General features: G+C 39.5%; 1 long non-coding RNA gene across 1 annotated transcript; it reads left to right on the top strand.

Annotated features, from left to right (window-relative positions):
- Positions 1-8702: 8702 nt before the first annotated feature.
- On the top strand, positions 8703-11242 carry LOC120435773. Its single transcript, XR_005609902.1, has 4 exons — positions 8703-8755; positions 8831-8989; positions 10644-10795; positions 11107-11242. It is a non-coding gene; the product is annotated as an uncharacterized LOC120435773 (long non-coding RNA).
- The last annotated feature ends 779 nt before the right edge of the window (positions 11243-12021 follow it).

Raw genomic sequence — 12021 nt, 5'->3', positions numbered from 1 at the left:
TAGCTTAATTTGGTCCCAACACATTGGCCCACTGAAAAATACACAATAGATCGGCCTCTTCTAATGACATTTTGAATGCATGTGGTGTTATAGAGAATTTCATTTCCCATACTATTGAAAAGTGTCCACCAACATCTTGGCTGTTGTCAAAGGAATTGAAATGTGTGCTTTAATTTATTCTGGTTCCTTCATCTCCCTTGTAAGTGAACATTTTTGAAACTCTCATCCAGCTTTGAAAAAAGGACTTATGGTAGAATCTTCTGTGCTAGCTTGTTCAGTCAATGGAGAACCATTGGTGTTAGACTTGAAAAATAGGTATGGCAGCAGAAATTTGAAGTTCTCAGAAGTGCTTACCAGCCAGTCATATTAGATTGTGATTTTCTTCAAAGACACCATGCCCTTCTCTAGCTCAAAAACAAAGTACTGCAACTGTGAGCCAAGAAAATTCCCCTGTTGCCCAAAAAACATGAGGTGGCTGCCTGTTGTAATGCTTCTGTGCTAGCACCAACCAAAATGCCAGAGTGAAACTCTGATCACAGCCTCTGTGTCAGCGGCCACACCTGCTCCATCTGTTCCAACAGACTACTACGGTGTTTTGATGCCCAATCCAACATGTGACATTATTGTGGTCACACTCTCAGTAAAGTTCAGAATGACACTACTGGGGTTCAAATGTTGAATCCCTGCAGAGATTAAATCGAGTGGCACGCTGGACAACATGTTGGTGAGTTTCATTCGGGCTCCTCTGTTGACATCATCCCACTTGAAGAGACATGTTGTGCTACTTCACCTGTATGTGATTAGACTTTGCCAGTAGAAATAATTGAAAAAACCTTGTCACACACTTCAAGTGTCATAGTCTGTGTGCAGCATGCAGGAAAGAACGATCCAAATGCAGACTCCAGGAAGCAAAACTTTAACTAAAAAAACTATGATTTATTGCTGGCACGAGTCAATACAAAACCAAACTGGAAAAACTATGAACAGAACACACAGGTGGGTATGAGGGAGATCACTTACATACAAAGGGAATGACCAGGGAACAGGAAACTCGTGGGAAACGCAGCTGGGGCAAATTACACACAACAAGACAGAGGACACAAAGCTAAACATAACTCAAGAGCCACACAGAAGGAGACACAGAGGGCAAAGAGAGAAGAGGGAAATACTAAATAAACAAAATCTAAATAGGAACAATCTAGGCACCGAAGAATCAATTTAAGACAGTCAAGTGGCTTAATGCTGAATCCCTCAAAATGCTGTTTCAACAAAGATCAGGTACAATTTCTGGGCCATATTGTATCTAAAAATGGTTGTCGTGTCTGCGCTCAGCAAGCCTGCTGGTTCAGAAACTTGTTCCCGTGAACAAAGCAAGACAAACAGCAGTCTAAGGAGCTTGGAAAGAAAAGCGTCTGGACTTCTTTAAGTTGCTTGAAGACGTTTCACCTCTCATCCGTCTTCAAGCAACTTAAAGAAGTCCAGACGCTTTTCTTTCCAAGCTCCTTAGACTACGATGACCTGGATGACTGAGAACCTTCACAGACATAAGACAAACAGCAATCGGTCGGTTTTAACTTGTGCAAGGGAAGCCCGGTCAGTGTCTCAGAAAACCACTCTGAATCCAACCTCAGATGACTCTGACCCTGGCTTCTGCTTGCCGCCTTTTATTGAAAATGCATACAGTTTACACAAGCACCACCCATTGTAACCCCCCTGTGGCTATAAAAGATAAGGCACTGTGTATGTATGCACGTGTAAGCATGTGTGTGTGTGTGTGTGCATGTGAGTGAGTGTGTGTCTCTGTGTGCGTGACTTCCTGGTTACAACTGTTTTAACATCATCCTTGGTCATAAAAAGTGTCATCTCCCCTCACCCTGTATATGGCTCAATTCCTGTAATGGTTCACCATACACAAACACAGGTGAGGTCATAAAGGGCAGGAAGTTTACTAAACAAGAAAACAGAGCCTTCACATAAGATGTGCCTGTAATTAAACACTATAGCTAATTGCCTCCCTCACCATTCAACAGTTCAAAACAAGGTCCACAATTGTAAGCACAAAAATGACAACATTTAACAATTCACCCTAACAATGGCATTCAGCCTGACCTCAGAGATGTGAAAAGTGTTTAAGATTTGCTTATCCCACGAACAGCAACAGAAGCAAAGGCATTCCTGGGGCCCTGTTCATGTTATTGCAAAAACGTTGTGCATCACAGTGTCCCCCTTCATGCACTCACTGAACAGAATGCAACTTCCAATGGACTTCTCAAAAAGTGGCAGCTGAAATATTTGGTTCAGGTTGTCCTGCTGATTATGTTAACTGAGAGGCTTCAGTTTGCCTTCAGTACTGCTGCATGGAACAGAAGACTGTGCCCACAACCAGCAGAAACAACAGTATGATAGAGGTATCAAACACACTCCTTACGTTCCTGATGAGATTGTGTGGTCAAATGACCCCACAACAGCTAAATAGAAACTTGCTCTACATTGGAAGGGCCCCATTTGAGATATTAGAGAGCCTTTGATCTGATAAAGAAACCCCTGGTGTCACATGCAAGATTTGTTGCCTCCTTGATCAATTGCCAAAGTCTCAAATTATTCACTATAATCTTCTCAGGCCTTACAATGCACCTTTCCCCAAAGTTGGGACCAAATCACCTGCTGGTGAAATATCTCTACAGTCCCAGCTTCATCAGCTGACTGCATTATCAGGTGCTTTGAATTTCAAAACTTTAAAATCCACAGCTAAGAGGAGCTGGAATGTTCAGGGCCACAGCCCTGTAACCTCTTTGGACCCTAAGGTTTGTCATCCAGCACCTCTAAACCAGTAACATCGCCATTCCCTTTCTCGTCTTTGAACCCTTTCCTTAACCTGAGACTGTAACGACTCCCACCTCTGGCCATGGGGTGATAGACCAATCAGAGGCTGTCCCCTCAACTCCTGATCAAGTATCTGGTTATTACACATAGTAATAACTATGTGTCAAATCTACCTAGTTTGTTTTCATGCATTTACCTAAGTCTAGGATTTCCTGGCTACTGATTGGTTAGTGAAGTCACATGGTGGCTGTACAAAAGAAGTGTTGTTGTTGTTGAAGTGTCCTGAGAGTAAAGGTGCTGCTAAGAAAGTTATTGGTCTCCATCTTGCTGTTTCTACTAGTTCAGAGCAGGGGTAGGGAATGTTAGTCCTCGAGAGCCGGTGTCCTGCAGGTTTTAGATCTCACCCTGGGTCACCACACCTGAATCAAATGATTAGTTCATTACCAGGCCACTGGAGAACTTCAAGACATGTTGAGGAGCTAATTTAGCCATTTACATCAGCTGTGTTGGATCAAGGACACATCTAAAACCTGCAGGACACCGGCTCTCGAGGCCTGGAGTTCCCTACCCCTGGTTCAGAGAGATTCAGATCAACATAATGAACCCTCACTTTACAATATCGCAGGCTTTACTGTAATGTATGAAACACGTGCAGAGTCTCAGCCTATCCTACCTGCTTCGTGTCACAGAAAATGATTTCTAATAATAATTACTAATTTAAGAAAATACTTTTTCGATTAAATTGATTGACAATGCTCAGACATGTTCACTACAGTTCTTGTTTTGAACCACTAGATGCAAGGGCGTAGATTTGGCATGGACGGAAGGGACGTGTCCCCACCAATATCCAGCGATTATTGAATTGTCCCCACCAATAATTTGATCTCTTCGAGTAAAGAAATACAAACCCGATAGAAAGAAAAAAAGATCTGTCAACGTCTCCTTCACCTAGCGGTGCAGAAAGAGTTAAATTACGTTCGCTACTGGAGTCCTACCTCATGTGACAAATATGGGCAATGTGATTGGCTGTGCCTTTCAGGGAGCTCTGTTTAGTTTTAGCAGCGGCAATCCTGCGCTGCGAAGACCTGCAAGGAGGAGAGGAGGATGGCAGCAAAAAGGAAGAACCTGGATATAAGAAAGTATTTTTCAAAGAAACCTGTAAGTCACTTAAAGTCAAGTTCACTCATAAAATGTGTCCGTCATAATAACGTTACAGGCAATACCAGGCCATACATGCCAACCCTCCCGATTTTTCCGGGAGAATCCCGAATTTCAGTGCCCCTCCCGAAAATCTCCCGGAGCCACCATTCTCCCCAATTTCTCCCGATTTTCCACCCGAACAACAAAGTTGAAAAACCATATCTTAGATTGGCCCAGCCAATTCCAGTTTCCAACAATAGCTACTACTACTGCAGCTACTTAGTATTAATATTACTCTTATTACTCTTTCTGGGTCGCGAAATCAACTTTTAACATATTTTCAGGCGAGAATGTAGTTGTGTAAACTTCAAATAACTTAAACATGTTATTGTTTGGCCTTTTTCAGTGTTTTATTTGTTCGTGAGTAAATCGGTTTGGCTGAGATTAAAGTTATTAGATTAGATTAGATTAAATAAAACTTTATTAATCCCTCGGGAGGGTTCCTCCGGGGTTTTCACACAGCTGAATAAATGTCAAACAGAAAACTGATTAAACAGAAGTGTGAGATGGTCGAGAATCTACGCAAGCGTCCGGTTATATTTTATTTTATTTAGACAGCAAGGAGCAGACGGCAGAGGTGACGTAATTATGAAGGCTAGACCCCCCCAATTTCACAGTCGCTCATTTCCGGTCTACCCGGCTTTCGGAGGACCCGGCCCACTTAGACCGCGAAGGCCGGGTCCTCAGGTGGACGCAGCCTCTGAATTTGGACACCCCCGGAAACAGGCCGGTGACATTTAACTTATTTTTTCCGATAAGTAAACACTGTAAAAACCCCTTTGAATGTCTCCCTAATTCTCAGGTCTCAAGGTTGGCAGGTATGTGCTAGGCTTTGGCCCACATCAGTCTAAAACTGTATGTAACCATGAAAAAAGTGTTGCCATGTCCACCAGGACAGTATAGTATAGACTCCTTCACATAGTGGACATTGAGTTGTTGTGTGGGGCACCAGTCGTCCATGTGTGTTGCTGTAACAGTAGTTCATGTTTAGAATAAAAATCCCAGCTCACTGATTTGATCGGGGCAATAGTGCCTAAAATGTTGCATAATTTTGCTGAGAGATCTTTTACTTTGTGGTAATCTTAGATGAGTAGTTTTATGGACAAAATCCACCAGGTCATTCAGTGTTCCCTTAGTGCTAATGTGTAAGAGATGTTGGTGTACTATAACTGAAGTAATGTTGTTAAGTCCTTAAAATCATATTCTTTAATTGTCATGACTGTATTTGAAGCTTTTTTTATTTTTGTATGATACCTGATTTATATGGAATATGGCTGAAGTAAACTAAAGTCTAAAATCAGTCATTTTAGTAATTTAACATTATATAATTCACATATAAAACTATGAATTGTAATTTTAAATGGTTTAAAAGCATGTAGAATAGCATATGTAGGCAAGTATATTTCTCCTTTTTTATCAAGAAGCAAAGACAAAAAGGAAAAAGAAAAGAAACAGCGCAGGGTTCAGTGGTTGAATCATCCGTCCCCACCAATGCCAAAACCAAATCTACGCCCTTGACTAGATGTCAATAAACCTTCATTTTTATGGTGTGAGGAATGAAACTATTTTTATTCCTGATTTTTCACAGTTTAACATTTCTTCATATTTCAGACTTTCTGCAAGTATTTCACAATAAGAAAAAAAAATCTTTTCATACTTTTTTCAATTTGAAGGGCTGAAACACTTTCCATGTGAAATAATTCAGAAAAGTCTGTTTTAGCCACACAAAGAGATAAAAAGAAAACAGAATTATTATATTATTATTCAACTTCTATGGATTTCTCATTCATTATTCTGCCATAGCTCAGTCTAGTAGTATTCACCTAGTAATAAATTATTGACTTATAAATAATTTCTATTCATTTCAACTTTTATTAATGCAGAGCCAAATCACTACAACAGTTGCCTCAAGGCACTTTATGTTGTAAGATAAAGACCGTACAATAATACAACCCCGCCCAACACCCTGTGAACAAGCACTTGGCAACAGTGGGAAGGAAAAACTTCCTTTTAACAGGAAGAAATACCTGTCAGAATCACACTCAGTGACAGCCAGTTCGTGCGACTGGTTGGGGGTGAGGGGAGGGAGACAGGACAAAGACACACATTTGTCTTCTCCAGCTGCAAAACCCTTGTTTTCCTGCTCACAAGAACACTACAGATGTGTGACAGTCATATTTTAAGTGTTAAAAGGCAGATGATAATCACAGCTGTATTAGACTCCCTGTAGATATGTTACTGCTTCCTTTGAGTCATATTTACAGTAAGTGCAATACTTGAATGCATCACGATGCTGCAGGTCTGCTCAGATCCTTAAAGCTGGGAAAAAGAAACCAAAAAAAAAACCATGCTGTTGACGGCATACTTTGGTTCACAGAGGCAGGAGGCTGAGCTAATAGTTTTCCTGTTGACTCCCATTTTGGTGAGAACTGGAAGTATCCTTTGATTAAATACTTACTACAGACAAGTACATAAGGGCATAAGGAAGTTTGTCTTATGACACCTTTACAAACTACAGCTACTGTTTGTATAAGTTTGACCACCCGATTGTGGTTAAAAGAGAGAGAAGCACAACGCCACCTCCATCTCACTTCCTTTCATGTGAACTGCTCTCACTAACAGGAAAACAAAACCTAATGTTCTGACATAACAGGTCATCACCTCATCAATCATTGTCCATTAAAGCTCTCTGATTCTTCCCCATGAAAGCAAATCAAAGAGCTCATTTTTAATAAAATCACATTCATATTTACTTCATATTAGATATTAGAGCTTTGATTTAATAGAAAAGCCTCATACTGATGAGTGAAGAGGAAACCACAGTCACAGAGGGAGGAGGAAGAGGAGGGTGTGCACAGAAACTGATCGCTTATAAACTGTTAACTTTAAAACATTTCTCCGAAGTATGCTTTAAGGGATGTTTGGCTCCGTTACGATTAATTTGTGAGACTTACTCAGAAAGGTCGTGATGATACTCTTACAGGAAGTTTGCATGTTTTTAATTTTAATGCAATCTTTGAAATTGTATTTAAATTTTCTTCACATTTGAATCAGTTCTCTGTTTTCAGCACTTTTTCTCCTCCCTCTGCTGCTTTTTCTTCAGTGTTTTTTTCACTTTGCTCTCTGATCACTTTGTTAAACCTCTCAAACTAAAAACTACCCCAAATGTCATTTCACTTCAGTCCTGACCTCGCTGCTGATCTACACGACAAACCAAGGTCAGTGAGCTTCGTCTTTGTCAGTTAAAACTTTGCTAATTTAAACATTCAGGTGTTGGTTTAAGAAAAGTTTTGATTATTATTACTATAATATACTATTATTATTACTATTAATGGTGTGTTTAAACCTTAATTTCATACAATCTGCTTCACCCTGATGCTTCACAGGGTAACATGACGGTGCAAAACATGAAAAAGGTCAAACTCATGTTGTAACAATAGATGCTGGTACAAAAAATAAAATAAAAGGAAAGGAACAGCCACAAAGGGAGGGGATGGTTTTAACGAGAGCTCCCGCTGGTGGTCTCATTGATGATGAAGGCAGAAAAGGAGGAAGTGACGCTGTTACAGAGACAAACACACACTGATCGGAGCATGAGTGCAGAAAATTCATCAGCAGGTGACCAGAGCTCGTTCACCTGTGTAGTCTGGGACTATAAACTGTATATAAAAGATGGCTGAAGTCAAATGAAACAGCAGTATGCTAATGATTAGTGAACTGTTTAAAGGTTTAATTTTAGCTTTAATGGGGACCATCGTACTTAGAAGTGACTGTACTTGGGTGAGAGGTCAATGCTAAGCTATTGGCTAATGCTAGCCAGTTAGTGCTAAGTGACATCCAAATAAAATCCTGAAATGTCAATCATGAAAACTGGAGCAGAGACATCTTATGTGTTCTTTTAGAACAATTAAAAATGTCACCTCCACTTGTCAGTACCATTAAATAAATATAGTAGAAGTAGTATATTTATTTCGTAGTACACATTTAGGTTGTTATGATTAACTGTATTCAATATTTTCTTTATATTAAGAAGTTATATTCATTAGAATTATAAAGACATAAACTGTTAACTGTTTGGTAAAGTCAAGACATTCATTTAAAAATATGTTATGAATTAAGACATTTGAGGGTGCTCACAAGTAGATTAGAGTTGAGATAAGAATCTGTTCATATGCTCTTAATGTTTACTGCCTTCTGCCAGTGGAGTAAAGGCATAAAGAGAAAAGTGTGGAAAGATTGGTGCTTCGTATTGGAAGCATTTTGTTATTTTTGCTAGCTCTTCTAGCTGGTCTAGATGGTCCAACTCTTCCTGTAAGATCAGCATGACGCTCCCATGGGACAGTGGAGTTTACTGGTGTGAGTCCAGAGAGGGTCCCATCAGTAACATGGTTAACCTGACAGTCACTGGTAAGCTGAGTGTGTGGAGTTAGTGTTGATGAAGCTGTGTGTAAATGGATGAAATGCTGTAGTTTGTCTCTGTGTTGAGGTGGATCAGTGATCCTGCAGAGTCCTGTCCTCCGTGTGATGGAGGGAGATGACGTCACTCTGCTCTGTAAAACAAAGACCACTCCCTCCAACCTCCCAGCTGCTTTCTATAAAGATGGCTCCCTCATCAGGAAGCAGCCTACAGGTCACATGACCATCCAGCATGTTTCCAGGTCTGATGAAGGCCTCTACAAGTGTGACATCAGCGGTCATGGAGAGTCTCCATCCAGCTGGATCACTGTCACAGGTGAGGAGCTTCACTCTGATTTCACCTCTTATTTCATCCACATATTCACCTGAACAGGTGGGATTCTCTCTACAGGAAAACCTACAACCACAGTGATGCCCATCACCTCGGGCCCACACCCTGATCTCCCCTCCCTCCAGCTTGTGTTCAGAGTGGTCCTCACCCTTGTGGTGTTCTCTCCATACTTCATTTCCACTCTCCTCATGGTGTCTTTATATCTACACAGAGCCAGAGGTAACACTCTGAATCATTCACTGACCTGGTTAACTCATCAGAGCACTCAATCAGAGCTCTGTTGTGTCTTTGAGCATCTCACTATTGCCTCAGTTATGCTTCTGTGGGAAATCTCGCTGTAAACTTCCACATGACCTGATGTGCACCTCTTGAGAAATGTAACTACACACACAGCCTGCAATGACTTGAATAGCATCGAAGCTTGTGTTATGGGGATAATGGGACGTTGAGTTCCCGCAGACTTTTATATCAAGTTTAACTTTGTCAGCCTGTCACCTCTTTTGTGGAGATGATTTGAATAAATGGACTCTGATGTTCATCTATAGCTGCTTTTATATAGATAAAGTATTCCTGCTCTGATAAACTACAAACATATAAATATATGAGTTAAACTAGACATCTTAATCATTTCTTGGTTTTGATTCTGGTTCTTTAATCAGCACAAATCCCACAGAGCTTGAAAAGACAAAGTGGAATTTGAAAGGTATTTGACTCCTGTGCACAGTCTGCTTCCATCTGCTGGTAATACTGGTGTATTACAGCAGAGCTGCGGCTTTTCAGTGTTTCTGCACTTGTTTTAAATCTTGAACCTCTCCTGGTACTAAAGAGCTGATCTGCTTCAAACTGCTGTTTCGTTTCTTGTAGAATAAATTATTTTTTTCTTTCTATTCTTTAATAGTAATGTAGTGTTTCACTGCCAAACATGTTGTACTGACCAGAACTGACCATGTTTGGATAAATGAGTAGTATGCCTTACTAGCTCAGCTAGCATATTGCATCTGTAACCAGGCTCAATCACTTTGCTGTGACTGGCTGTTCAAAAAAAATCACTTGTCTCTGTGTTGTGTAGTAAATGATGAACGAGACTTGCTTATCTTTTAGTTCTTATTAACAGTCATCAGTGGAGATTATTTTATTAACAGTCAGGCAATATACAGTGGTCATATTCTCCATATAGTGATAGCAATAATACCAATATGTAATGGTCACACAGAGTGTACTGTGATGCAGAGTGCTGTGATCTACATCTCACTTCAACCTTGTCCCTGGTAATCTGGCAATGTTTTAATGCTGCCAGTGGCATTTATTCACTGCTTATGAGAGAGGGCGCTATTATGCCAATAACCCTCACAATACTGTGGTTAACCTGGCATACCACATAAACATACGACATAAACACTGTTACATGTCCTGGTGGTCAGTGGTAAACATTAAGTACATCAGCTTCATTATTCATCTCCAGATCTCACTGTTTGGTAAGGCTGTGACACAAAGGATGAAAAAAAAAAAACAGGCTTTTGAGACAAATGATAAAATCATCACTTTCCATAATATATTCTACATTTTTACTAGTCTAAAAAAAAAGAAAAATGCAAACACTCCCTTCAGGTCTGGTCAGTGAAGGCATCACACAGGTGTTGATGTTGCCTTCAGGTTCTGCTGTCAGTTGAGAATTTTCCTGCTGTCCATCATCATCATACTTCATGTTCTGGTTCAGTTTTAACATTTAAAACTTTATTTTTGGAGAAGCAGAGAGGAAACCACAGCATTGACACCCAGTTATACACAAAGAGAAGGAGGAGGAGGGTTTTATTTATTTTATTTATTTACTCTGAACTAACCTGACTTTAATTTCTCTTTCTTCTCACTGCAGACAGTCTCCTCTTCAATTATGTCCTGATCTGTTTCGGAAACACAATCTCCTCTACATGTGTGAAAATCTCATACTTCCTGTCACCTTTACACATTCAACTAAACCTTCTTCTTTCTTCCACTGGACGTATAATATTCACATAAACCTTAATGGTAATAAATAAAAATGAAAGCTGTATATTACTGCTTATTAATACAAAGAGGTCTTCTTTTTCTTAGAGTTACATTAGATTTTTTTTAGTGACACCCATGTGTTTTGTAAAGAAAAGCTCAGATTTAAGCCACAAACAATATTATATTTATATGTGCAATGGTGGAGAGCAAAGCTGTTGCAAAAAAGTATGGAATATACAAATGATGGATAACTGGTTAATATACATATGTAACCCTACCAGTGCAGGAGCTTCACTCTGATTTCACCTTTTATTTCATCCACATATTCACCTGAACATCTGCCTCCTCAGACACCACATCTGTGTGTTTCTGAAGGAAACAAACTGAAGGAGGACGTGCTCTCTCTGACATTTTATGTTGTTAAAGCATCATCTGGTCCAGCTGCTCTCCACTAGACTGCTTCAAGAACCAGTTTCAACAACATGGTGCAGGAGCCTTACTGCCCGTCCTCCAGTCCAACCATATGTCTATAGTTTACCTTTCCAACTGCTTCATGATACACATTAACTAGTCAACATGATTTTGCATAGTGAGTATTTTTACTTTATCTGCTTCAAGTAAATTCAGATATTAAAACCTTTGGACTGTTATGTAAGTGAAGAGTCTAAATACTTCTTCAGTTCTTCAACATGAAATCATGTTTAACCTTCAGATCACCAAATGGGTTCATTTGGGTTCAGATGTTTATGGGTTTTGGGGGGGTTTTTGTAATTTTTTGATGGAAAAATGTTTCCTACATCTTTTCATAGTTTTGCTAGGATGTAGTGTGAAATAAATTATATGTATATTTTGTGAAATTAAAGATTTTATTTATTTATTTGATTTTAATTTTTCCACTTTGTATAACTACGTTTTGATGTTTGATTCATGGCTGACAGAAGTGTCAAAGCAGATAGTTTGAGTCCAAAGTGACTTTTCGGTAGAGATGGTTGAGTTGGTTTAACCCCTGTCTGCATTAAAAATGATTGAAAAGGTCAAATAAGTAACATTTTAAAATGAAAAGAACCAGTACAGGCATGATAATCACAAATAGAGTAATTACATGTCACAAACATAGCTTGGCAAATTAAAGAGTTAAACTCTTGAGTAGCCACTTTTTAAAAACATGCTGTGTGATGACAAAGGGTCCAACATGAGCCTGGAAAATGTTTTTCTTTATCATAATTTTACACTGCATTTATTTCTGATGTGACATCCTGAGCGGT

The sequence above is a fragment of the Oreochromis aureus genome, linkage group 3, assembly GCF_013358895.1.
Source record: "Oreochromis aureus strain Israel breed Guangdong linkage group 3, ZZ_aureus, whole genome shotgun sequence".
NCBI lineage: Eukaryota > Metazoa > Chordata > Actinopteri > Cichliformes > Cichlidae > Oreochromis > Oreochromis aureus.
The sequence above is the reverse complement of the archived record's forward strand: the minus strand, read 5'-3'. Positions and strand labels throughout refer to the sequence as shown.